The sequence below is a fragment of the Pseudopodoces humilis genome, chromosome 3 (genome assembly GCF_049639895.1).
Source record: "Pseudopodoces humilis isolate 2021_Gansu_Grassland_sample_001 chromosome 3, ASM4963989v1, whole genome shotgun sequence".
Classification (NCBI taxonomy): domain Eukaryota; kingdom Metazoa; phylum Chordata; class Aves; order Passeriformes; family Paridae; genus Pseudopodoces; species Pseudopodoces humilis.
This window is the reverse complement of record NC_142202.1, coordinates 63,551,638-63,579,608: the sequence shown is the minus strand read 5'-3', so window position 1 is coordinate 63,579,608 and position 27,971 is coordinate 63,551,638. Positions and strand designations below refer to the sequence as shown.

Here is a 27,971-nt window from a genome sequence, read left to right as displayed (position 1 = left end):
CCCCATCCCCGCTCTCACCTCTCCTCCCGGTGCTGTTCTATTTGATTAAAGTCACCAAAAAGCTGGGATTTCCAGCCCAGGCCTTTCTGTATGGCTGCCTTTCAGTGTAGGATGGAGTGCCTTTGCTCCTGCTCTATTCCTGGTTGAGAGCTGGAGAGCAGAGATAACAGCCGGCAGTGCAGTCTCCGGGGCAAAGGATGTCTCCCGTAATCCCAGTTTCCTTGTTAAGACTTTCAGTGTCTCATGGAGGAAGAGAAGCGAGGCTGACAGCCCAAGCTGCCATGTGACAGGAGTGACATTTGATGTACGGGTGGCAGCGGATCCCTTGGCTGTGTCTGGGACTGGGGAGGCCGTCCAGCCTTCAGGCTTAGAAAAGCAAGAGCCCCTCAAAGGTGAGTCGTAATTACCATTTGAAGTTAAGCTGTTCCCAAAATGGGGATATTTGTTCAGATGTCTTAACAGGAGCTGGCAGGGGGATCTGGCTTCACTCCTCCTGTGCCAGTCTGAACTGCTCCAGCAAGACAGCAGGCCCAGTCTTTTTATACAACTGAACAAAAGCGGTGCAGGATAAGACCTCGTTATGATTTTGGGGCGAAAGCCTTGACAGCAGAACACATAGAGACATGCTATTTTGTTGGAGCATGTCTTTTTAAGGCTCCATCTCTTAAGAGAGAATGCAGCATTCAAAAGCATGAGGATGGATGGCTCATCACTAAATGGGATGTGATGAGGGGGAAGATACTCAGCCTCAGGCAGCAGGGGAGCTAAAAACAACTCAGTGGTGTTGCGAGCTGTGTTTGCACAGTGCCAGCACAGCCAGTGCTGAACTTGGGAGAGTCTGGAGATGTTCTGGAAGTGTTCAGAGGAATGAAATCCTCAGGAAAACCCTGAAACTGAAGAAGGAATATTATGGCATGTTCGTGTCTGGTCTCAGTATGGGAGTTTCAAAAATTGTGAAGAAAATAAGCATATGGACTGTATAAAAGGCACATAAGCTTATTTTGGGTGAGGAATATACACGACACTGCTCTCCTTTTTACATCTTTTCAGAAAGGATCTTGGCATGTTTTCTGTAGATTGTGTCTCTGAACTTAGAGAGGGAGGATGAGGAGGAAGGGAAGCTGAGAAGAGAGAGCTGCTGGGATATGACAGAGTTTAGCACCAGTTTGTTTGCAAGTGGAAGATGCAGAGGAGCTACAGGGATGTGTTATATTGTTAATTATGTTTCAGTGTAGCTCTGGAGTTGTAGATCCTAGGAGAAATGCTGCTCTGAAAAATATGGCATTCAGAATTTGTTGGTGAACTGTAACATCTGATATGATACTTCTCTAGATAAAAATAGAGCTTAACTCAGATTAACATTCAACAAACACTTATTGCAACTCCAATTTTAATGTTTAAACTGTGAACAAAATACCAGGAAACACTCACTAATAATTCTGTGGCATCTGCTTTCTGGAGGAAATTGTGCCCTCATTTTCTAAATTAGAGGAACAAAAATAACAGTTAATTTATTATTTATTTTTTTTCTCAGGTCATGGTGCACTTGGTAATAAGTCACTGGTAAACAGCTCATGAGCTGTCTGTGTATCTCATCTCGAGTGTTGAGTTTACAGGATGTTTACTTGGAAGCCTTGGGACAGGCTTGGGACCGGTGGGAGAGAGGGGCTGAGGTGACACAGCAGCGAGAGCTCAGGGAACAAGGTCTGTGGCACATGCAAAGGGCTTGAGGACCCCTGTCTGTACACTTTGACAATGGGCATCAAAGTTACTGAGCAGAGGAGTGAGATAAAAGGTCGGAATGGTTTTGTTTTGTAACCAAAATGGGCAGGATATGTCTGTTGAGGAGAATGGCGGCCGACTAAATGAATGCACTTTGGCAACAGCAGTTGTACCCAGGTGTCATCTCATCTTTTGGGGCTGTGGCACGGTATTCCAATGCAGGTTACTTTTCTTCTTCAAGGTAGAGGATCCTTTGAATACCATTTTAATCTTGGGTAACTCCATCCTCCATTAAAAAATGAATGGATGCTATAAAAATACCAAGCCTAGAATAGTTCCTTTGGTCATAAATTTCCTATAGGAAAACTGCTCTATGTTCAACAGTTTAATGCTGGGGTTGGTGATGATGCTTGGGTTTAATAGGGTTTATTAAAGTATCTTCATTATTGGGAATAAAATTGTTCTGGTGATTTTACATGATTTTGCACTTCATAAGCAGCACTGTGGTGGTGTGGTAAAGACTGTCTTATTTTTGTCCCCACAATTCAGGAAGAGCTGGGATCTTACAGAGTACTGGTGGAACTGTCTAACCAGAAAAGATACCGGTAATCAAACACGAATATCTAAAGGAAAGGTCATCTTAGTTATCATATGTATATGCCCTTTTCCCATCCACCAGCTTGTTGTTTTAATGGCTCTGGGGTGGCACAGATTTGTGACTAATCCTTGCTTTGAATCAGCAGTGCCTACTGAGATAATACAGGAATTGTTCAGAGCTTTAAAGAGATGGATGGTTCAAATTTATAAAACAAACAAACAAAAAAAAACCAAATCCCAAACAACTGAAAAATAAAAAAAAAAAAACAGGTCAAAAGAGCTTTTCTATTACATCACCAAATTGATTACTTTTAATTCAGGAATTAATTTAAGCCATTCTTATTTTTCATAACTGGATCTTGGAGAAGCATTTTTACCATGTAAACCTGATTTTTTTTCTGCATTGTTTTTTTTCTTCTTGGGACTGAGTGGTGAGGGCAGCTATCCAGAATGAGCTTCAACAAAGCCTAGATATGTGGGTTCACAGTATCTCCAGGCAGCATAGCAAGTGCCACCTTTCCCAAGGATAAACATCACTGGCTTTGGCCTCACACCTTCACCTTGGCTTGGAGGATTTGTGGCCATTTGTGGCCACAGATTCTGCTCATCTTCAGCTTTTACTTCAGCCTGATGATGAATCACATCTTGCTGTCAGAGTTGTTTTGTGCCACAGTCTAAGCTGTGGCACCTGAAAGATCCCTTCTAGTGTGTGGTTTGGTGATGTGGATGGTTGTGGGGCAGCCTGCATTGGAAGTGCTCTTCTGTGGCTGCAGACTCTCCTTCCTTTGGGGATCTTTGAGCTAGGAGCAGGTTTTTGCATGAATCTCCAGCTTGTCCCTGGTAAAATGGGAAAACATTACCTTCTGAGTTGTGAGATGATGCCTTCAAAGCCCAGAATAGACAACCAGTTTCACCAGGGAGGCTTCTTGAAAGGCTGAGCAGTTTGTGTCCTCTAATGAGGCAAATGAGTGATGTGCCCTGGATTTAGCTGTGCCTACCATGTGATAATAGAAATTCATTGTGAAATTTTTATGATCCCAGGAACATGTACTGACATGCTGCACAAAGCAAGGGTGCTGCCACTGCACAGACTGGGCAAGGTTTTTTCACTCAATTTGTTTTTCCTCTATAGCCCCTGACTCCAGGTCAATTCAACTATTTTGGGTCACTTTGAAAGCAATCTGAAACCATACTCTACTAAATACAGCTTCCCTGGATATGTAGCTTCAGCACATTTTCTTGTTGCGTGAAATCTCAGAAAGCCTATTAGTAAATCCTGACTTTGATTTTTCTTTTTATAGTTGTTTACAATTTCAGATAAAATTGCCACTTGCACTAGTAAAGGACTTAGTGTGAACTTGCAGCTCACTCTCTTTTGACTAGGTTATTTTATCTGTGTCAGTTTGTGATATCTGATACCTATTTTTCAGCCTCCGGTTCTGTAGCTGAATGATCAAAATTTCAGAAGAGCAGTTTATTTGTAGAAATTGCTTCCTTTTTCTCCATGTAGATACAATTTTCATATAAATATTGAGTATTTTGACAATCAGCTCCCAGATGTGATCGAAGCACACATCTCTATAGCGTCAAGTATTAGCTCATAAAACTCAGTGACCATGAAAACACATCCATGACAGGGACGGTGTAGGACTGGTTAAATGATAGATCCTTAGAGCATGTGGCAGGAAGAAGGTTAGGCACAAACCCCTGACTGATGGTATTTGGGGCAGAGTAGCTTTTGTGCTATTAACAGGCATGGTAGTTCTGCTAAATACCTGGTGTCTCCTCTCCTTCACGCTGCCCTGAGGATTCTCTGGAGAAGCAAAACATTACTAAGGACAAACAGAGAACTCAGAGCATTGTATGATAATTTTATTGTAGAACCTGGACATCCTTCAGTGGGAATGGACATGCTTGAATTGCTATGCATGAGTATTTTTATGATATTGAATAAATCTCTGAGAAGAACTTGGCTGAATACAGGGAATCTTGAGGCCCTACGCCATGTGTCCCTTTCTGTGAGATGTATCCTGCTCTATTTCTGTTTCAAGGAGGTTTTATGAGTTTGTTTGGAAGCAGTGCATCCTTAGAAGAACTGTTCAACAGCTCTTGAAAGAACAGTTTCCTGCCTCGCAGGGTATTTTTAGCCAGCTGAGACCCACAACGCATCAAGACCTGAGGAACGGACCACCCGGGACTTGAAAGATAGTTTTGTGTTGATACCTCTCTGCCTTGTGGAAGTTGAAGGTAAATTAGGGTGAATTTGGCTTCTGATATATATCAGAACATCTGTTACAAATCGTGCCTGGCTACAGTAGCCTCTCAGATGGATCTCTGCAGCACAGTGGTGCACTGGCCCTGCTGGTTTTTTTGGAGATGTCCTCCATACCAAGGGCAAATAAAAAAATCTATAGATCTGCCTGCTTGTCGCTGTAAAGCTGCATGGTTAATTGATGTGTGGCCTGATCCTTGTGTAGAGCATTGAAATGTGAACTGTGCTCAGAATAAGCATAAGTGCATTCATCCTTTTCCTCAGTATAGGTGAAGGGAAGAATTCACTCCCAGAATGAACAGAGGGAACGTTGTTGCTGTGCATACCTGACAGAGATGGGCTAGAAAAAATATCTGTTGAATTAATATCAGAATTACATTCACTCCCAGGCTGCTAAAAGCTGTAGTCTCCAGAGAGAAGAGCAAGAACACCACCACATTGCCTGAGTTTTGGTATCACAGCACACTGAGTCTGGAGGTGACCTTTAGTTCTCATCCATGTCATATCCCATGTGCCAAGGGTTTTTTCCACTGTTTTATTTCAGGTTTGATCTCTGTGACACCAGATGTGGAATATCACATGGTCAGTTATGACTGAACCTGTTAGGTCAAAAGAAGCATTAGAAAATGCAGTTACAGAGCCTGTCTGATGGAAACCCTTGTGTGACAGACACTGGTGTTCTTGTGCAGGACACTGTGTGGGGGCAAGGCAGGAGAAGGTGCAGTGACAGTGTGACATGAAATTAGAGAGAACAGCAGTGTTTTGAAAACTTCTCTTGAGGCTTTTCATCCAGGCTTCAGGCTTACCGTTCTGCCATTAATAGCAGTTATGCACCTTCCTGTTGTTATTTGCCACATGCAAATATAGGTATAGATACCATGTTTTCATGACATGTAAAATTGCATTCCCCTACTGATAGCAGCAAGGAATCTTGCAGGAAGGATTGCAAAGCACTTGTAAAAAAAATCCTGTTTATTGAATGAAGCCACAATAGAGTATACAGAGGTTAGGGCTGAGTTTTAATGATTCCTGCTTTTCTTCTCCTGCTCTTTGCAGAGATGCTGTTGTTCCAGGGAGGGCTAGGGAACCCCTTGGGCTGCAGCTGTGTCTGGACTGCACAGTGCAAGAATAAAGACCAAAGAAACCTCTTTTCCACTTCTCCCATCCCTCTGCATCTTTTTAGGGATCAGATATGATTCATTGCCTTCCCCTCACCTCCAAATGCCATTCAGCCCTCGGAGAGCCCCAGTGAGAGAGCAGATTGCTTTAGTTAAATATTGGCAAGTGACCACATCCTGCAGCTGGGGTCTGTCTGGGCTTCTGACCCCTTTTCCTTTTTGTCATAGGTTTTATAGAGGGATTTAGTTTTGGAACTGCTGACTTCAGCTCTCACATCTATGCTGATGGCTTTATTAATGGTAGAGACATCACATAAATTGTCATCTCCTGCCCTTGACTGCCCAATGTCAGAGATGTCTCTGGAAAAGTTTCTGTAGACAGGAAAGGAGATGTTGATTCTTTGGGGCATTTGACTTTTAAATTTCCTCCTCATCACCTTGCTTTTAAGGGCACTGTTACAGGGTTTGGTTACTTGTGTCAGTGCCCTTTCAGAATCGCACCCTGCATCACTGCAGGGCTGCCTCTGCAGCCACCAGCCCAGAGTTGTTTGGCTTATGGGGTGATCAGTATGCAAAAAACTGAGTGTTCATCTCTTTGTGCACTGTGAAACTTTCCATTTTACCATTCAAGCAGAATTTAGCCCAAGTGGAGGGGTAACACAATTTCAATGGGAAGATAAAATTGATAATCTTAGATTCTTTTCTGATTGAGCTCTTTCAGTCTTTAAAGTGCTTTTTCATTGTCTAATGCTTCTTTGAAATAAAAAAAAAAAAAAACTGAATGAACAGTTAATAAAATCCTTTCCCATTTTCATCAGAAAGCTGATGTTAGCACAAAATACCCTTGTAATTTTCCACTTTCAGATTCTGCTTTCTACCTCTCCAGAATCAGTGGACACAGTAGACTTCTTACCATAGGAGAGAATAGTCCTTTCCCTTTGCAGGAGATTGTTGTGGGGCTAGTTGGAGGTTATCTATCAAAACTGAAAATATTTTTTGTAGTCTTCTCTTTGTTAGAAACTTGATATTCTGCCCTGTCACAGACGGGAATGGGTTTTCTTAAAGCAATGCTGATTAAATTATTTGGACTTTTTTTTTTTTGTATGGAAAGGAAGTTTTACTTTTGCTTAGAACTGACATAATGGGGATTTTTTTTGCAGAGTTGTTTTTTTGTTTCTCTACTTTTGTCCAGAGCAGTTGGGAACAGTTGAGCTGGTTCTTATCAAATGGGTATCTAGTGTGTAGTGTCATGTTCCTGAGGGAGGTCAAAAATAAGGGAAAACACTATGTACACATGAAGGTGCTTACCACTGTATAATCTCCATGTGTCCTGTGCTTGGCAGCATGTGGGTTGAGTGAGACATAGTATTTTTGTGTTTAATAGCTTTTGATAGATTTTTCTTCCTTCAGGTTTTTTATGATATCCTCAGCATTACTGATTACACCTGAACCTCTCACTCAGCTCTTTATACACAGTTTTCAAATCCAGGGTAGATTTACCACAAATATCCCTGAAGCCACCTTCCTGACATTATGAAGGTTCTGTCTTAGGAACAATTGATACTTGTTGCCTCTTAATTCTGTGAATATTTGAAATACTAACATTGTGTGTAATGGAAAGCAAACCACAAATCTGTGGAGGTGTGTGAATTTGCAGAGTGTTGGTTTCTGGTAGAGATCCTGGCCAAGTGACAGGACATCTGGAATGATACCACAGTCTTCCCAAAGCCAAGCCTCATTGCTGCCATATTTCACCTCTCTTTTGGATGTTACTGTTGTGTCATCATCACCCTCTGCAAGCTGGTGGGATTCTCTCCCTGTCCCTACGACAGCTGTAGCCATTGTTTTCTTGTCCTTCAGGTATGTAGAGATGTTGCCAGTGCATTGCAGGCTGAGCAGTTTTGGAGGCAAAAGCGTTTCTCTTGTGCCTCTCAACATACACAGAAATAGGGTGAGGTAAGAAGTGGTGTATGTGCAGTGAATACCCCTCAGATGATTTATCTACTGATTATAGCAATGGTTTATGCCAAGATGTCCCAGAAGAAAAGAATGAAACAGGAACTAGTTACAGCTCTAGAAGAAACAGGAACTCTGCCCTGTTGAGAGCAATTACTCATTGTTGTATTTGAAGAGCTGAAGAAAATGTATGTAAACAAAACATGTGAACTTGTGTAATTAATACCTAAAGCCTAATTACAGCAGATTATTTTTACACTCTATCATTTAACTTCAATTCTTAGAGATTCCACATGAAAAGTGTAGAAACTCAGCAGTTCTGCAAATGAGTAAGTAATTCAGTATGTACTTATAGCCAGAACTGTTAAGGAAATGCTGCTTAATTAAGCCTCATAAATACAGACAGATTTGTTTTTAAAAAAACTTTCTGCTGCTCAAAACAATCTTCAAAACAAATTTATTGCTCATTCCTGAATGTTTAGAACAGATTTAGAGTTTTAAATGCTTATCAATAAATATTAATAACAAGTTTGGGGGTTTTTCTCCTGCATCTGTGAAATTTGTTTTGAAAGTAGTAGGATGTCCTTATGCAAGTTGCTGGTAGAAGGAAGAGCTGCAACTGTAAGGAGACTTGGCTTAAGCATAAGATAACTTACCAAATAGCTATAGAATTTTTTTAACCTTGATAAAAGAACTCATGAAATGTCAGGTTTTTTACTTATTTCACTGCAAATGATGCTTATGGCATAAGCTGTTTAGCTTAATAGTTCCAACAATGGTTTTGGAATTGACCTCCAGTATCTGTTCGGATGTAGAGCCCACCTCTCTGTGTGTCTGGGAATGGTAAAAATGTGCAGATTGATAAGCTCCATCCATTTCTGCAAGATAAACTCCTCACATATGGGTTTACAATGTGGAAATCATGCCTGCCAATATCCTTCATGTTCAACAGAGGCTGTGTGAGGAGGATTAAGTCATTGTGCATCCTCTCAGGTTTCAAAGATGCTTCACAAAAGGCAGAATTACTTGCTGCTAGTCCAAACCTGTACAAAATCCCCCTCTTTGACCCCTGTCCTGCATTTGAGATCCTGGAAATGTTCCCACTGACGTAAGCCTGAGTTAGATAAAGTACTCAATCCACTTTAAGATCACATCTTTATTTCTTCAACTAGACACCTCTTTTTTTTTGTGCTTCAGAGCCTCCAGAGACTGGGCATCACACCGAGGTGGGGAAATAGTGCTCCAGATCAATGCAATTACACAGTGCACAATCTAAATTTGTGCCATATTTGCGTATTTCAGAAGAAAGAGCAAGTTTGCCTCTCACAGCCTATAAGATGCTGTCATTGTGGTAATGGAAACAGGAAGCATGAAGGAGAAGGGTTTTTGTGTAGGCTGAAACTTCCCCTGCAGTGAAGCTGAGTTCAGACAGCAATCTTGTGCTTCTCAACAACTGGCATAAAATGCCTCTTAGCAGAGGTCAGCACTTAGGAGGCTTCTCCTAAAACAAATGGAAACTCAGCTGAAGGCAGAATGAGGCAACAGTTACCATGAATTCTCTCTTAGAAGACTGTCACAGATGAGTGGTTTAGGTCATTTAAGGAATCCCTACCAAAGGTAATAGCAGCAGCAGGTTTAATCTGAATTTGGGAAGGCTCATCTTGACAAAATTCAGTGGCAAGGTTCATTCTATGACTGGCTACACAGACAAAGCAAACAGAGCAGACTTGGATTAGAACCAAATTTTAAATGATTTACATGGAGAACAAGGATGAAAAAGCATAAAGATCTAAAAGTTAAGGGAGATGATCCCAACGAGTCATGGGGTTCTAAGAGGACCCCCTTGTGTTCTAAATTCCTATTGGAGTGTTGGTGCAGCTGAGTCCAATCTTAGTCCCTGGCTTGGTCAATGGTTAATGTCTAAAGGATTTCATAGGGAAATAGATGGACTAGGGCAGACCATCTGTCTCCAAATGCTTTTGAGCCTTTTTAAGCAATTTTATGTCATGCTGCCAGCAGCAAGGAGGTGAATTTGTGCCTTTCTTCTACTCTCCTTCAGAGGGATGTTGGTTTTTGATGTCTTTGAGTGAAAATTCAGTACATCACAGTAACCTCATTAATCATAGTGTGAAGAAAAACCCTGTCAGAGAATCCAGGCTTTATCTTTGCCTTTTTCTTTTTGAGACACTGAAAGGAGGAGGAAAAAAAGATATCAGATGTGTCTGAGTGATAGTACTGAGGCTCAGAAATTGTAACTGGACTAGGGAAAAAAAACTTTACCATAGGTGCCAGGAATGGAAGTCTGAAAAGGGAACTTAAAAGGCAGGCTGTCTGACTTGTTTTGCTGGAAAGGTCTGCTGTTCTGATTCTGTTTTCTCTTTCTGGAGCAAATATTTATCAAGTTTTATTATTTTACTACTATCTTACACAAGTGCAAAAGGAAAATATATTATTAAATTTAGTGGGTTTGTTTTTTTACTTGTATAAATAACTCTTTAGCAAGCTATTTATTAGCTATTGCTACTGCACAGCATCAAGGAATAAAAAAGACTCCCAGTGTAGATGTGCCAGCACAAAGATTGTATTCATAAGGGAGCACTAAAAATGAACACCAGCCTAAAAGGCACATGCCATGTTCACTATCTGGAATTTGGTATTTGAAGTTCATGCACATAAGGATAGTAGCAGCCTTATCAGAAAACATCAACTTAGCATGTATTCAAAAACTTGCAGTGCTGACAGCTCCTACAGCACTGATGAGTAGGCTGCACAGAGGTGAAAGATTTCTGATCTTCCTGTCAGCAAAAGCATATGTAGACCTTATAGACAAGGTAATGAAAATATTCATGGCAGTTTTGACCCTCACTGCTATTTTTTTGTTCTGACCCTTCATTTATAAATGGATATGGGAAACAAATGAATCATCATTTTGTGGTGGTAAGTATAAAGTTCAACTTCCAGGCTGAAGTGCGTAGTTAATTACTTATTTACGACAATGCTCTTTCAGAGCGAAGGTAGACTGCATTTGTGTGTTTCACTGTATGGATTATGATGTTGTCTTTAAACCAAGAATTTGGGATGGGCAAGTTTTGAGTACTGTTTTACAGGCTGATAAAGCACAGGAAGCCACAAGAGCCTTTTTAAATCCTGTAACAATTCTTTTGCAGTTGCCTGATATTCCCTTTCCACTTACCTTTGCAAAAGGTATTGGACATAGTTGAAGTATGATTTCTGATCCTGGCCAAAAACAATGGAATCAATGGATCTCTTCTGTCACTGATTATGTGCAGATTGAAAACCATAATTGGGTCCTGCCACATATTAAAACCCAATACACTGTTACAGACATCTTCATTTTGATTTTGGAGCTTTATGTTTCTATCATTGCAGTCTGTTTCCCTGTTGAGCAATAATGCCATTTACTGTGAGACACATGTCAGAACCTCAGCTGAATAAATGCAACTTCCACACTATGAAAGCAGATTTAAAGCCAGACTTCCTCATATATAACAAGACTGCATGACAGCTAGTGCTGACTTGTAGAGCAACACAGACCTGGTACAGCTGCTGGGAGTTATTTGCATAACATATTGAGGGCAGAGAACAACTTCCACAAATTTTACATATCATCAATTTCCTTTATTTTTCTAGCTTCAAAGCAACATGCCTCACTTTTCTCCTGAAACACACCTGTAGATAGAGCCAGTATTATGTTAAAATGAGGGACAACTGGATTTTTTTACCTACCTCAGCTAAACAAGTACAATTTGACATTTAGGTTGGATACATGCAAAGTCACACACACACACACACACACATATATATATATATATCATAACTACCCAGTTACTGCACTTTCTTTCTCAAAAAATCCTGAAAGCAGTCTTCTTGAACAGCAATAGTCTCATCTGTTTTCTAAGTGGCCATCTGATGAGTTAAGCAGTTAGTTCTGGATATAACCAGAACTCTGGAAATAAGTTTCAGAAGCATTTTCCTAATCAGTCTTGTGTGTGGTGCAGACATGAGCTCAACCAACCTGTGGCAGCAGCTCCTGTGCACATCATCTGTTGTAGTTGCTCAGCAGTGAGGAGGGCATGGCAGAGGGGGGCCTGTTCTAGTGACTTCAGTGAGCCCATGAAAGGATGTCTCGTTACCTCCTTGGACTCGTGCAGTGTCTACTGCTGCTGTTTTTCTACGCAACTCCAGGGTGCTGAAAGTATTTCTTTGCAGATTTGTTACCAGTTCTATGGCAGCTGGATAGCCAGCTTTTGTCAGTCAAAGGAATTTGCAGATTCGGTGGCTCTCCTGTTCTGAAAATGTATTCAGTAAAGGAGAGGCACTGTCAGAATAGATGATTATAGCTCTGAATTACTTGAAAAAGTGAATGTAGAGGAAATGGAAGATGACAAAGATGGACACCATCTGAAAGGAAAGTATTTTTCAAAGGAAAATTAAGAAGCAGACTTTCAAATAATGGAAGTAGAAATAACTTGAGATAGAATTAAATAAGAAATAGCAAGGCTATGTTGGAAGCACTGCTGAGACTGTTGAACTTTGTGCATGTGATATTTCCTGGGATTATTTGTCCTTACTGGGATAAGGGGAGGCTGCAGACTGTTGAAAGAGGCAGAGGAGCAGTCACAGCACAGAGAACCCAAAGGCTGTTGGGGTGGAACAGAGCTGGAAAAAAACCCAACCTGCCAAAAATCACAGAGAATTTGTCTGCTGGATGTTTCTGCAGGGCTGGTGGCAGAATGCATTTCAGAAACCCACATTGCCAAGCTGAGTGGCATCACTTCCTTAAACATATTTTTCTTCTTATACTCCCACAAAGGCATATAACTCTAATCAATTAAATTGAATTGCAGATTTGGAAAGCCAAAAGGGAGAAAAACGCTGATGACATTTCTGGGGTTTTTTTTAACATTTCAGGGAAATCTGTTGTCCTGGGAAGTTCAGACTTGGGGGGCACTACAGTAGGCACATTTCTATTTTGTTTTAGCAACCAGAGCATGGCCATATTCTCAGAAGCCACAGTTGATGCTCTGGGGGAGAAATGCAAGGTATGATTTACATGTCAGCTGTACTACAATGTTTGTCACTCTTCTCAATACAGAACTGTTACCCTTTATTATTTTTTGTCACTTTTATAAACTGATACAGAATAGGATTGTATGGAGAAGAAAAGATGGTAAGGTAAAACTTTAATTTTTGTTATAGCTTCTTAGTTTCAGCAAGAAATCTCCATCTGCAGTTTTCCAAGAGACTGTTTCTTTAAAAAGATGTTTTCAAGATTGATTGGTATCAGGTGTTCACTGCCATGTGATGCAGGTGTTACCATGGTGACCACTCCACTCCTTTAGGTAGGATGTCAGAGGCTATAATTGTGCTTTTAAAATCCTGTGCACAGTATGATAACTTGCACAGAAATAAGCTGTAGGCTTGCTCAGACACAGGTCTGTCTCTGAATTTGCTGATTTTTGACTGCAAGCCACAGAAGATTGTAGACTGATGTTTGGGAAAGATTTCTTTCCTCTCTCCCTTTCCATGTGACAAACAAGCACAATGGAGCCTACAATATAATGGGAAAGATTAAATTCTTTTAGCTGCACTCCCTCCCCAGCCCCATTTGAGTCTGTGGCTCTTTCTGATCTCAGGCCAGGAGATAAAGCTGGTTGGAGCCCTTCTGTGTCTATGTGGCTCTGCTTGCGTCTGCCTTCTTCTAGTGCACATGAAAAAAGGTGTTTTACCGACACACTGGCGTCTGCATGGCTGTCCTCCAGACAAGCCTGAAGTGCCTTCTCTGCCTTTGGCAAATCTCTGACCAGGGATTAAAATTGCATTACCCTTCAAAATGCTGCTTGCTGACCCTAATGTTTCATAGGTCCTAATGCTGCAACCACCCATTTGCCTTTTTACAGTGCAGCTGCCAGCAATGCTACACGTGCTCCTTAGCTTCTGCAGGGCTAGGACATAGGTGCCCCTTTTTTCATACACTGCTTATTTCTGTGCAAAAATAGTTTTCCACAGTCTTTAGATGCCTGCACTTCTCCTTCAAGCCAAGTAAGTTTTAGGTGACACAAAAAGGTAGTAAGATTGCAATGCTTATTTATTACCTTGAATTCTGCATCAGTAAGACAGAATGTAAAGAGAAAAGTTAGTAAAGAGTGAGGAAATTATAGGGATGGGTTGAAGGTCAAGAGGCAAAGGCTGAAAGAGCAGTAGAGTTAGAGGCTATTGTGCATCCTGCCCCAGTTCCTCTATATCCCAGCTACTGCTTCTTAGCAGCAGCCAAAAGCCCTAGGCTCAGCCTCCTAAGGATGCCTTTAGGCAGGATGGTATCCTGGGAACCCTGGTTTTTAATAACTGGCTGTAACTTTGCTTTCTTGGTCTCCTCAGAGGGCCTGGGTTCAAGACCACAGCAGCAAAATAGTCCTACAAGAACGACCCAGTCTGTTACAGGAGATCAGATGTCAGGGAAAAGTCTTACTGCTAGAAAAGAAAATTTCCCCAATTTAATAAACCTTTCTGATGAAGTATTTCACATTTCTTTAATTTTAATAGGGCTCAATCCTTTAAGCTGCTAAATAGCTTTACCTCTCCCCAGCAGAGGTAGAGAATTGTGGACATCAGCACTGCTCAGTACTCTGCAGAGTTAAGAACAGAAAGTTGACCATTCTGGGTTCTGGTAGTCCCTCTTAAGCCTCCAACTGCTATTTTGAAAGATGAAATTAGAAAGTAAGATGAAATAAATATTTATGTCCTCAGTTGTACAGAGTGCTTAAGAATTTGTTTTTAAGGATGCAGCTATGAAAACTGGATATGCAGGTGAGTGCTGCTGTGTACTGGAGCTGTGTAGTACAGTGGTGTGTAGTGCTACAACTTGGATTCCAAATGACATTTGATTGTATAGTGTGCTTCAGTTTATTGATTTTACATTATCCTCTATTGTATTGGAGTTGTCTTTTGCTAGGTATTAAGTGGGCTGTAATACCACAAATAAGTGGAACACCTAGAGATAGTTGAAGGTGGGTGTAGTTAGCAGTCCTTTAGGTCAACATTGTCACATCCCCAACTGTACTAAGTATATGCCCTGAAGCTGTGCTGAGCATCTTTTAGAAGCCACAGCTGCTCCAGGGTTCAAATTCTTAAACTGAAATTTCCCATTGGCTTTTAATTAGATTAATAAATGAATGTGCAATTGGTGAGCTGTACGGAAAATTTCCGACTATGGAAACAACTAAACCAGACCCTAATGCAGTCATCAAGCAGTTTGAATAATTAAATATCAAAAGCAGATAAAGAACAAAAGAAGTCAGATGTTGTATAGCGTAGAGCATAAACACTGATATGAAGACTGACTGAAATCTGAAGGGATGGTAAACAAGAGCATCTGTCCTTTCAAACACCACATTTATTAATAAAAAACCAGCATTTTAATGGGTTGCTTTGCGTCTAACTGTATAAATAAGACTGGAAAATGCCAGCCAAAACTACAGACAGCAGAATCAAACATTGAATTGTTTGGCATAAAAGTGAGAGCTTCCATGGCTGGTTCTTTAGTGGAGAAAAGTGACACAGAAAGTGACGTAATATACTAATTATTGACTCATTCTTCATGTTTTCACTTCTGTTTCCCTGGTTCCTTCCTTTTTGTGGGAAAGGGCTTCCCCTTCTGCTTTTGCTGTGTTCCTCTAAGCAACAGAAACACGCAACAGAAAACCATCTGGAAACCGAACTCGGTGCCAGCCCTATTGAGAATAATAAATCTGATTTTTGATGCCTGATTTGGAGTACCACATGCTCTGTTCTATATGTCTTACAGCCAAACTAGAAATCTGTCACCATGCCCAGTTTCCAAAACATGGAGACTCTTAGAATACAGATTCCTGCTGTATCAGTGCATAGTTTCCCATCTTTTTCACATCTCTTGGGGTGAGCAGCTCAACCTGAAAACTCTTGGCAACTGTAACCATCTTACCCTGGTCTGTGCATTGCCCACAGCAAACTAAGCTTTACTTACCATGGGAGGCATAGCATCATCCTGGGCAGCACTCATTAGACCATGCATAGAAGATTGCCCAGTTTTGGTTCTGCCTTACCAAAAGGTTGTTGATAAACTGGAGCAGGAGTTGGCCAGGAAGGAACACTTGAGTAGATGATGAGGAACTGTGACTTGTTCAGCTTGGAGAACAGTTGGGAGGACATATGACCAGCCTTTCCTTATGCTGCTGAGAAGGTGGAGCAAGGCTCTTTACAGGGTTGCACAGCAGGAGAGCAAGAGACTATGGCTATGAGAGATTATGGTTATGAACTAGAGGAGGACAAATTCAGACCTGAGGTAAGGAAGAGCCTTTTCTTCATGATGACAATGAAACCCTGGCACAGAGAGGTTGTGTAGTTTCTATCCTTGAATATTCAATAGCTGACAGGACAAAATCCCTGAGAAGTGTGATCTGAATTAGTTATTGACTCTGCTTTGAGTAGGAGGTTGGAGTAGATGACCTCTTGAGGTCATTTCCAACCTGAATTATTCTATCATTTTATAACACTGAGTTTTCAGCCTTGATTTGTCCTCTACTTCTGGCTCTGTCCCAGTCACCTCCTCCCGTCCAGCTCTCAGAGACCTACAAGCAGCGGAGGGCTACACTGCTCTTCTCCACCAAGTGAACATTGGTGACATGATGAAAAGTTGCTGGTTTTGACATGTGGACAAACTCTCATTTTGACAAAACCCTTCCTTGTTTTCATAAGATGGTTGCTTAGCCAGGCCTTTTAGGCAGCTCTCCCAGCAAGAAAACGTTTGCTTTCCTTTCATTCTGCCATATATTTTGAATGATTTTTTGTTGTCTTTCACATTGCTGTTCATCTGGAAGCTGGTATTTGACTTTTCAAAATGGTGGCTGGCAAGAAGCCACAGCAGTAATTAGCACGAAGGCAGAACAGAATTCCAACACTTAGCTGAGATATTTTAGTATTGCAAAAATGAAGGGTTTTTTCTGCTTCAGCAAATGAAGAAATAATGTTCCAGCCTTTAAGCAAGTTCAAAGAACTTGTATTCAGGGTCCAAAGTAAAGTGGAGCAATTTCTGGGAGCAGGAGCAGGAAATGAGCCAAAGACAGTGGATACATGTTCATTTAGGCAAAAAGACAGATGGAAAAAGAAAAATTCAACCACATACAGCAAAACCAGGTGTCATTGGCAAGAGACTGACTTCTTGCATGAGAAAAGTGTAAAACATTTTTCACACCCAGTCTACACCTGGACTGATTCTGTGCTAGAGTTTAAACCTATGCCAGCCTGTCTCTGTGGCCTTGTAAATATGCTTGGGGAAGAAGATGGTTATGACCAATGCTGGAGATTAAGCTACTGCTTTCTACCTGACTTCTTCATCCATTTGCTCCCATCTGAACAGAAGAACTTTGTTTTGTTAATTTGTTTTTCACCATGAAAGAGTTGATTGTTCTTTTTATTTTTTTCAGGATACAGACATTTTAGTGTATTCCTAAATTTATCGGTGGTGAAATTCTGAAGCAAGCATCAGTGGATTGTGGCCTCTGAGAAGCCACTAGAGTCTGCTTCCTCCCAGACCTTTCTTCATGTCTCATGCACCCCATCTGTTCAGAAAATATTCAGCAAAAAGTCAAGCTGGATGCCTTGCTTTGATTTAAATAGGTTTTTTTTTTAGTTGTCCCAGAAGCAGTGACCCTAATTCATTTTTATATGCAGAACTGTTTTTTAGAAGACTAAACTGAATAAAAGTGAATTACTTTGTACTGTTCCTAATTATATTACTTGTTCCCTTCTCCTCAGCTGACTTTTAGAAAAGCTCAAAAAGCTCACACTTTTCTTCAGCAGCAGAGTCAAAATTCATATAGAATGGGCGGATACAAAGACATCATCCAAAGTGTGCCTATGAGTAGTCTGAAATAACCACTTAATAATAAATCTGAAATAATGTTAGGAAAAATCCAGAATTTATTTTCTTTCCTAAAATTGAAGGGATTGCAAAGTCAAATTTCTAATGTGGATTAATCACTATGAAGTTTCTAAAGTTGTGTTGAAGTATATAACAAGAACGCTTTTTTTATTTTGGATACTGTTGAAAGCTTGGTATTACATTTTTTCCCTAAACATGTTACTTTGAAGAGGAAACTTGCTAGATTGGCTTACAATAAGGAGAGCAAAGAGTGTCTTCCAGAAAACACAGAGCCTTGGGTTGACAGAGAAGTGGAATGATAAGTTTGCCTATCAAAAGTCACTTCATTTCATCCAGTTATGCCAACTTGAGAATTGGTCATCACTGTTTTCTTAGCGGTTGAAGAATTCACTAACTTCAAATTCAATGATAACTTGGGATGCACCTCAGAACTTCTCTCCAAAAAAGCCATGTGAGCAAGGCTTTTCTGAACTTGGGCAAATCAGCTTTCTGTTTGGTGAAGGGAACAAAACAAGGGGCATTTTGTGATGTGTGATGAAGGACATGTTGGCCTCAGTTCAGGCCTCACTATGTGATGATCCAGCTCTTGAACTTGGTGTAGCTTGTCATTGTTTGGGGATTGAGGTGACAGTAGGAGACAACACAAAAATTGCTGCTCAGAAGGTCCAGAATAATTGCATATTAACTTCTTCTTAATAAATAACTTCTGCTTATTTTGGACGTTTGTGGTCTCTTTAAAACTGTGTATGTCTAACAGCTTACAATGACCTCCTTTTGGATTTTCAGAATTTTAACTCCAGTATTCCTCACAACTAATGTATATCATGCACTCAAACTTCACCAAAGACTAGCAAGAGGCACAGGGTTTTTCCTGAGTATAGTTGTATTAAAACTGCCTAATAATTCTTTCCAGTGTAAATAATCACTGTTTGAATTTGGTACATGCAAATAATGTAAACAATTGAAAACTGACTCTTCAACTTTGTTTTAATGCTGTTACTTTTTTTTATAGGTGTGGTAACTCCTCATTGGCAGGGATAAATTCTAATAACCATTCCCCCAGGGAGATCAGAAAAATCAAACTATTAGGTGTGGTGAGTCAACATAGCACATAAAAAGAGAGGCAATTACAACTGTCCTGTCATCAGATCAGTAGGTCTGTGTTGTGATTGACCTCATTCACTTCCACTTGCAAGAAGCATGTAAATGTCACAAGACGCTTTGCCACTCTTGTCCCCAAGAGAACAGTGTCTCATGGGGTCCTTTTTAGTGCTCTGTCAGTATTTTCGTAATACAAAGGAAAATACTCTTTCAGAGCAGTTCCTTGCAGCATAGTCAACGTTATTAGTGTCAAGTCTTACTTAAATAAATGTACAGTGTTTTGGTTTGATTTTGTTTTGGTTTTGCTCATGTTTGGTTTAACCCTTTCTAAAAGCTCTTTGCTTTCAACAGTTTTTAGCTTCCAGTTTTTAGCTAGGAGCTAATTGGAGAAAAGAACAGGTAAGAATTATTGGCTTGTGGGGAGAAAACAAGCACAGTCATTAGAGTACTCAGCTGGAAATGTGGAAGTTATGAATGTTGGTCTGGTTCCAAGGCCTCTTGTGTAAGAAATAGTCACTGCATAAATTTCAGAAGCAGGTTTCTTTAGATTATAAGAATAATATTTTTTATTTGTATTTCAAGTGGTGGCCTGACAAATGCCAGTCAGCAGTGAGTAGGTGCAGGTGCTGCATGGCAAACCAGAGCAGGGAAAAGGTCTGTGATGGGTGGCATCCCTAGGCAGGCCCTTCTCCCAGATGTTACCTCTTGGTTAGTTCCAGGTGGCTCTTCCTTCATGTATGAAATTTGTAGGTTGAAGATATTTTCTGAAGCATCCAGCTTGGGAGAAGAAACTTCGGTATCTCGTTCTGCAGTTTGGCTTCTCTGTACTTTGCAGATCTGCTACCTCAAGCAAAGGTGTCATACATAGACATGTTCTTGGCTGAAGAACAAAGAAAATCCACTCCCAGATGCTGGGAAGAATTGTGGTGTGTGAAACAAGAAAAAAGGCACCATCAGTTCCAGGAACAGTAGTGGGCTTTCATCATGACAGTCCACAAAAGGTTTTACTTTGCCAATGACTACTTTCACTGGGCTTAACTCCATCTTTATTTGCTTTAGACAAAGGTGTGGGTTTATTAGTTTTAGAATAACCCCAAACAGTTTAATATCCAATGAAATTCAAAGAACTTCTTTCCATACCTACTTATCTCACCTTAATGGCTATGGCAAGAGCATTCAGGGATAAAAGAAATTGGATGACCTCTCTCCTCATACATCAGTGTAGGGATGTCTACACCTAATAATACAAAATAAAGGCATCTTACAAATACACTGAAATGCCTTTACATATGTCTCATAAACCTAAGAACATTCTGGACATCAATCCAATAATATATTTCATGGTCTAATTTTGATTTCTTTAAAAATTTCATACAAGATAGCTAGCTTGGTTGGTCTTTAAAAAGACTTAACTGAGCCTCTCAAATGCACTAAATTCAAGTTCAGAATACTTTGTTCATATGGTAACAAATGAATAAATAGAACTTTTTTTTGTAGAAAAAGCAAGTGAGAGTCTCAGAAGTATTATCTGAAAAATAAATTTCTTGGAAGTGAAAAAGTAGCTTAATAAATGATGACATGCCAGGGTGTACTTTACGCAATCCTTAAATGTTGTTTGGGAGACTCTGAATGCACTCACTGGTGCAAGACCAACAAAGTTTATCCAAGTTTACAGCAAATAACCTATCCTTGCATATGTAATGGACAAGCTTTCATTAAAGCCTCCTGCTGCATATTAGGAAGCTCTTAGATCATTAGTTTATCTGACACCAAGCCACTTACCAAACTCCTAAGTGTGGAAGTTTGGTTTCTAAGTCACAGTTTTGGAAGCTGCAGTAACTGTTCAGAAAAATCTATCCTTCAGCTGGTAGAGCCCATGAAGAGCTGCAAAGATGTGTAATATATATGCTTTTGTTCTTCAAAATAGAATAGTGAGAACCCATCAACAGACCTTCTATATCTACATGGTGTTTTCTTCTTCTCTTCAGCACTTAGTTATTTAGAGCAGCCAACATCAATACACAAAACGTCAGGTTTGAAAGGGCATGTGTGCAAAAAAAGCATTTTGGGCTAAGGAGGTGGTCCAAAGCACTGACTGTGCTAACAATTTTGCCCAGTAATGTAGTAAAAGCATGGGTTTTGTATTCAGGTGAGCAACAGATTGGGAACAAGATAGCATTTGAACTTGAGAGAACATTCACAATTTGATGCTTCCCTGCTAATACCAGGCATGTTTTACTGAAGGGAAGAAGAATGGAAAGGAAGATAGTAGCTTGGGAAAGAGCTAATGGTGCTGTTGCCACTGCACTACCCCAGCTGTGCTGTGTGTGAGCATCAGCATGGTATCGACCACAAACCTCCTTTCTGTGACTGTAGAACAGGTAGTGTGACTCTGATAACATTTTCTGTCTCCCAATATTCACATTACTCTCTTCAGATCCTGGTTCTTAATTAGAAATCCATTTTTGCTTTACCTTGCCAACTATATTAAAATAAATTAAGCATATTTTGTAACCAGTGGCCAAGGACTGGTACATCACTGAATTTTCTTCTGCATGGTGTTAATTGAGAAAAACCAATAAAATAGGCATAGCTGATATGTGCAAGAAGAAAACTAATTTTACAGAGTGCTAAAAGCTTCAGGCAAGATTGTGGTTTTCCTGTAAATTTATGCTGTCTTTATTGTATTAGCTACTTTGGCAGAAGTGTTGAGGTGGAAGCTGAAAAGTAGCACAACTTATTTTGAAATAGTTTGAAATCCAGTAATATCTCTATGATGAACCCAAATCTACTTCAAAATTGTGGCCTTTGTTAATATTCTAATAACTTTCTGGAGCAGCATTTTTATAACTCATAGCTGTGAAACATGCAGGAGTTCTCTGAGCCCTTCACAAAGTTTGTACTGTGTTTCATAAAGTGATTTCATTATTTCTCTACATGAAAGTGCAGTGAAAAGAATATTCATCCAAGAGAGAATCTGGGGAAGAAAAGGTTATACTAGCCAAGAACTGAATTGTTGAATACATTGGTATGGACTTTATTGTGGTTTCATATTTTACCCAAATTATTACATAAGTTGTTTGAAGGACAAATTAATATAGCCATTTAAACAAATTGTTAGCTTTTTAAACATTCTGTTCTTGCCTACATTAAATATTTGAAATAGAGATGACACTGTACAGAAAAGGAATCTGTATGTAGGCAAATTATTTTCTGTTTCTTCTACCTAACTTTATGTGTCCGCTGACATCCACTGAAACGTTCCTTTTTCCCTGTAGTAAATAAGTAATCAGCTCATGTGAACAGTTTGTGGTAAGACCCCTATCTCGGTTGCCCCAGTGCACATCTAGAGAAACATAACTCCTGTGGGTTTGCTTTAGTTTTACAGCAGCTAAATTTTATTCAGCTTGGATCTTCTGTGTTGGAAGAAACCTATTCAATGGTAAATAAACCCCCACCTCCCCTCCAGCCCTCCCATTTGTAGGTGACTGACCCTTGAAAAATGTTGGATAGAGGCAACCTTGACTTGGTACAGAACATTGAATCATTTCCTCCAGCTAGAAGTTATTTTTTCCTGATTGTTTCTTTCCTTTTTTTTTTCCCTGCTGACGTACGTGGCACACAAGGTATGTGTGGCTTCAAATTGCTGCAGCCGTTCTGATTTTTACAAGCACGGAGGTTTATTCAGTGGCAATTTGATGTTCTGGTAGTTAGGTGATGGCAGCTTATTTTTGTGGAGACAGGAATCTGGAGCTCCTGGTACAGCTTGAGCAGTGTCTTTGTTCTGTATCTCATTCTGGCCCCTCTTGAGGCCATGCTGTGGGGCTGAAGGCATACCTGAACCATGAACATTAAGGTACTTAGCATTTTGGGAGGCAGAATTGTGCATATTGTCAAGAACCCATACTTAATGACCCCCCTCTTGCGTGCTGGTTGATTCTTCATCCAAATCAACGGACGGCTGATCCAAAATCAGGCAGTGTGGTTATTCCCAGCTAGCTTTCTTGTCTCCTGTGAAACTCACCGTGTTTAGATGCTGAAATATGAACTCTGTTTTAGACATTTGCTGAAAATGTGTTGGCAAAGTAGTATTCATCTTAGAGCAGTGTGAAAGCAGTTTTTATGCCACAGTTACGTGTTCTCTGTTTGGATAGCAGAGCAGCCACGGCTTGTTGCTTACACGGTGTCCAGGCAGCAGTTGCCACCTTTGGGGTGAACGTAACAGCACTGCTGGTGCAGAGAAATTTGCCTCTCATTAAGAGAGATTGGAGAATTCCTTTAATGGCACTGTTGTTAAGGATTTATTTTTGTACCCAAAGTGCCCTGAATGAAAAGGCAGAAGTCCAGAAGTCTACCTGTATGGCATGCTCTTCTGTATGTGAATTTGTAATCTGTTCATTTATTTTAATTGCATGCAAGTTTATCTTCCTTCTTGGTGACAGTTCAGCTTTCCCTTGGTGTTTTGCTGTAGTCAGCTGAGAAGACAGACACTGAGATCACTTTCCAGTTGTTTCTGGGTGTCTCTGGTATTCATCAGCCTCTTTGCTGTCCTGTAAGTAGCTTTTTTCTTATGCTCTCGTTTCCTGTATTGTATTCTGTACGTCTTTTGAGCTGTTTTTTAAAACATCTTAACAAGGTTTCACTAGCATCTGCCATTCCTAAAGAATTTTAGTTAATGAGCTGTGTTTGTTTCCTTACTGCCTTGAACAGACTAAGCAAATAGAGAAGTTCCCCTTTATTTAAATGTTCGTAGCTTTGCTGGTGTTCTCCTGCTGCTGGGTTTTACACACTGTGAGGATCATCTTTGTCTTTCTAAGCTCTCCCTTGAAATGCTAGAGCTAGCTTATTGTTTGGTACAATAAATGTGATTAGATTAAAAGCCAAAAAACCCTCCATATTATTTGTTAAAATTATGTTCTTTGGTTGCAACTCTCAGTGTTTTAGGGAGTTCCCTGCTGAGAAATACAGAAATTAATTCAGTTTCTCTGTGTGTGCATCTTTTCCTCCTTCAGAGGGGAAGAGGGATTCATTAGGTGAAACCAATTTTTTGGCCCTTAAAATGCAGACTGTCAGGTCAGCCCTGCAGAGACATCCATATCAGAGCCAGGTTTCTGGAGCTGTTTTTGACCATGAGGAGTCTGAGATGGAGTACTGGACACAAACAGCTCTGAACTGAGCAAGAATAGCTGGTTTTGCTTGTCCTTGGCCTTCACACAGTCATCACAAATGTGAAGGACTCTACAGTTGAGGGAGGAGTGCTGAAACTTCTCAGGCAGGAACAAATCTTGCTCTTACTTTATTCCTTCTATCAGCTGCATGAGCAAGGATTTTGTGGAGGGGTATCTGCAGGAATTTATTTTCTGACAGTGCTCTCCTAAAACCTCCATTTCATTGAACAAAGCTGTAGTGGTTTGGTTGAAGTTTTAAGGTACAGAATGTGACCCATGAGTTTAAAATGAGACTAGCATACAGGTCCTATTCAATGAAAGGTCGTGCCTGTGCAACTGCAATCAAGAAAATGCAGTTATTGCTTCACTTTTTTTTAAAGAAAAAGACAAGTTATAAATAAAACAAACCTTTCAGCTGCTCATTTTAAAGTGAGACAAAGATGTAGCAGAGGAGACAGAGAAAAATGTTAACATGCCTGTAATCTTTGGTAGCTGTTCAAGAACAAGAGGTCATCTGCAGAAATAGTCCCTTGAAATCATCCTATCTGCAGTTTTCCATCCAGATTCATGCAAGGCTCTATCTAGAGAGGAGATGTAGGCTCTACTCATCTCCAGTGCTGAGTGAAGCTTAGAAAAAGAGAATCCACCAACACTAAGGATATGCACTCATTGGGGGACCATGACAAACACATTCTTATTTTTCACCTTTTGAATATATAGGTCTTAATGCAGAACTAAATCCCAGTATATAAACCAAGGAGTAAATATCTTGAGTACTACAACATCAGCATAATTCCCTCAATGATCTGCACTTGTCAGTATCACTTCCAGGCTTTCTTTTGAACTGTTCAACTCATACTTCCACTAAAAATCACCAAGAAACCCTCCTATGGAATTTCCATTAAGCAATGCACTTAGGTTTGTGTTCCTGGGAAAGACACATCTTTGCAGAACATGTCCTCTAAAATGGTCTTGGTGTTGGTTTAAATCTCTCTAGAAACAGAAGTATCAGCTTGCAGAAAGATTCACTCAGGGATAATGCCTATCTGTTTTTGCCTTTTCTCTTTTTCTGTGCTTAATAATACAAAATGGGGGGGGGGGAATACTTCTGAGGAATTTGCATGGAAAATAAAAAAATAAAAGAATAAAAGAAGACATTAATTTATACTGTTGGGTGTCAGGCTGTAATGTGATTATGCTGACAAAACTAAAAGCATAGACGTTCAGAGCTCATAGGCATTTTAGGAAAGGTCTTTAGGTTAGCAGATGAAAAAAAAATTGTTTCTGAGCATTCTGCAGTTCCTGAATTCACACATTACACAGGTAGGTGCACACACTGACCAAATGCCGTGGAGGCTGCAAAACCTTAAGAGAAGCTTGCCAGGGGGCTGTTATTTCCAGTTAAACATAAAATCTGATGGCTCCAAAATGTCAGTGCTGAACAATAATCTTTATACAAAGGGAAACTGGTCCTTTTGGGCTCCTCATCCCCCTGCAGCAGAGTGCCTTCAGCGAGGGATTGAAATGGCAGGTGTGAGTAACTCCAAATATCACGTGTAACTCCCCCTCTGCAGGTTGCATTGCACATTCTTCTGTCTTTCTGTGGGGAGAGTCACCTGTGGTGCTACCTGGGGAAGAGCGTCTGCAGGGATGGTGGAGACTTTTGCCATGGTCCTTCTGTGGGTCAGGGTGGGAGAGACTGGGTGAGGAGGGGGACACTGGCCCTTTCTGCATGGAGAGAGCATGTCTATGAGCATGTGAATTTGCTTCTGTAGGACAGAGAAAGAGGAGAGAAGGCATTTGCTGCCATGGGAGGGTAGGAAGAGAGGCATGGCTGGTGCTGTCTCTTTCAGAGTAAGAGGAGTTGAGATGAAGGATGTCCCATCTCCTGCATGACCTCTGTGGCTGTCAGGGTTTGACCATTTTTGTCTCACTGCTGGATGAGAGCACAAAGGAACAAACCTCCTGTGACAAAGCCAAAAAAGGTCTGGGATTGCCTTGCCTCTTAACCTAGGAAATGTCCTGTATCACTGGGGCCATGTACAGACTCTTTCCAGAGCAAAGAAACCCAGTTAAGTTTGTGGGCTTCCAGGAGTGAAACCAGAAAGTGAAAATTTTGGAGGGGTCAAATAGCCTGGTGATTAAAGCAGTTGCCATATCCATAGCAACTCAAGCTGACTCTCCTCCTACACTGTGCCACTCCCTGAATACTGGCAAGCACTCTTGAGGAGCAGTTGGAGGTCTCTCTCTTGCCTGGACCTAGTAAAAAAGTTTCATTAAAATTGATGTGATTCAGTAATGACATGGTACCATCCCTACACAGTAGAAGTGCTGAGTCTCCTTTGAGTTTTCAAGATGAAAACCCTATCCAATTCTGTTCCAAGGGGAAGCAACGTTTGCTTAGACAGATCTTGCTTGTTGCTTCTGCTGCTCTTGTGGAAGAATGGCATTGCTCTAACATGTCAAAATTAAACCCACCTCTCACTCAGAATATAGCAGACTAAATGTTAAATTAAAACTAAAAAGATGAGGAGAGAGCAAACTGATTGTTAAACTTTTAAATCCAAAGGATTCAGTATGTGGAGCTTCCCCTTAATGTTGTTTGTATTACAAATAGGAACAAGCCTTGATTGCTTGTTAATATTTTGGTCTTCATTCCTTCACTTTCCTTAAGCATCAATGGCCCATGCAGATTAAGAAAGTTAAATAAAAGTTCTGTGGATCATGGTATCCCAGCTAAAATAGCTTAAGGATCCAGCCATACTTGGAATCATAGAATCATAACATGGTTTGGCTTGGGAGGGATATTTAGAGGTCATTTAGTTCAACCCCCCTGCCAATGGCAGGGACACCTGAAACAAGATCAGGTTGCTTAGAGCCCCATGCAACCTGACCTGGAATGTTTTGAGTGATGAGGCATCCACCATCGCTCTGGGCAACCTGTGCCAGTGTTTTACCACCTCCTGTAAAAAACCTCTTCCTTATGTCTAATCTAAATCAATCCTCCTTCAGTCTAAAACCATCATCTCTTGTCCTGTCACAACAGGTCCAACTAAAAAGTTTTTATTCTAGGCCCCCTTTCAGTACTGAAAGTCTGAGGGTGTCATTCAAATAATTTATTAAAAAGTTCACTTCAACTTTTTACTGTCATCTTTTAAATCATCCTATACGTACTGGTGATTTTCACAGCCTCCTTACCATTTGAGATATAAATACACCTTTTTTGGTCCCTATTTAAAGCAGTTAATACAGGTGTTTCCATAGAAGGACATGTTTACTGAATGATGATTTATCAAAATGGAAAGGGTTCTTTGAAAGCCATCTACTTTAATTAGAGATAATTTTAATTGAATTAGTTTAAAATACATTAATTCAATTGTGTGGAAATGACCTGCCTGTTAGTTTCATGCATGCTTTGGAAAGGTCTTTTTGGTTCTTGTTCTTGAAAAACAGGCTATAATAATTGGAGGTAGAGATTTGCTTTTAGGGCTTAGATTTTTTGGGAGACAATAATTTTTCTTAAATTCCAAGTAAGCTCGCTGAGATCATAAAATAATTTCTGTAGTATATTTTGTAGAATTTTGATTGAAATATGTCTTCTTTTTCATGAAACTAATCTATAACTGTGAAGCCCTAAGGTAGGAAGGCTGGTTTAGTTTCACAGGCTAAGGTCATTAGAGGGTAATAGAGATGATTCATACTCTCATAAAATAGAAGTATATTGAAAGGCTAAAGAAATTAAACCAAATTAATCCCCTGTGTATTTTACAGACTTGTTTAGGCATGTAACTGCTATGAATTTTACCTATTAGATCTGTTCTCCTAGGAAAAAGAGACACTCTGAAATAGCATGAAAGTCAGGGAGGTTTATAAATTGCTGTGATCAATGGTATCCTTTCAGCAGAGATGCAGAGGAAGCAAACAGTCATCTAAAAGTAGGAAGGGGGAAGCAACTATAGTACTGAAGATAAACCCTTCACCTGAAGTGTAAGGTGAATTTTAATCCAAAATAAGTTCTAAGGAAAAAATTCTTAATGTGTATCATGGCTAATCATATAGCCTATTTGTTTCCTTCATTGCTCCTCACGAGATTGTGG

General features: G+C 40.2%; 1 protein-coding gene across 6 annotated transcripts in view; it reads left to right on the top strand.

Moving 5' to 3' along the window:
• PKIB (cAMP-dependent protein kinase inhibitor beta) overlaps window positions 1–27,971 on the top strand; it is a 54,103-nt gene that overhangs the window by 10,078 nt on the left and 16,054 nt on the right. Inside the window, exon 1 of one of the 6 annotated variants that reach the window (XM_014263338.2) lies at window positions 15,948–16,006. The exons of 4 other annotated variants lie outside the window; for them this stretch is intronic. The gene's annotated coding sequence lies outside the window, so the exon portion shown is untranslated. Of the gene's footprint in view, window positions 1–15,947; window positions 16,007–23,186; window positions 23,259–27,971 lie in introns of those variants that run through there. One more of the 6 variants, XM_005518324.3, reaches the window with a different exon arrangement.